This window comes from Penaeus monodon, chromosome 32 (genome assembly GCF_015228065.2).
Source record: "Penaeus monodon isolate SGIC_2016 chromosome 32, NSTDA_Pmon_1, whole genome shotgun sequence".
Classification (NCBI taxonomy): Eukaryota; Metazoa; Arthropoda; class Malacostraca; order Decapoda; family Penaeidae; genus Penaeus; species Penaeus monodon.
The window spans coordinates 8,990,532-8,990,782 of record NC_051417.1 but is presented as its reverse complement, the minus strand read 5'-3'; positions in this window follow the sequence as shown (position 1 = coordinate 8,990,782).

Genomic DNA, 251 nt, shown 5'->3' with positions numbered 1-251 from the left:
ATAACCATAAATAATTCATGTTCATAATTTTAGCAATTTGGAATCCAAGGAAAAGAAAATTACTAAGTTTGTAATGTGGCACTTTATTAGTAGCAATGATAAACAATGAAAAAATTGTATGTAAATACATAGTGTCCAAGCATATACACACTGCCATACATTCACTGACATAAGTAGAGCTGACAATACCCAGATTATTATAAAATATCTATTTTTCAGTTGTCTAAACACATTAACCTTATCAGAATTTA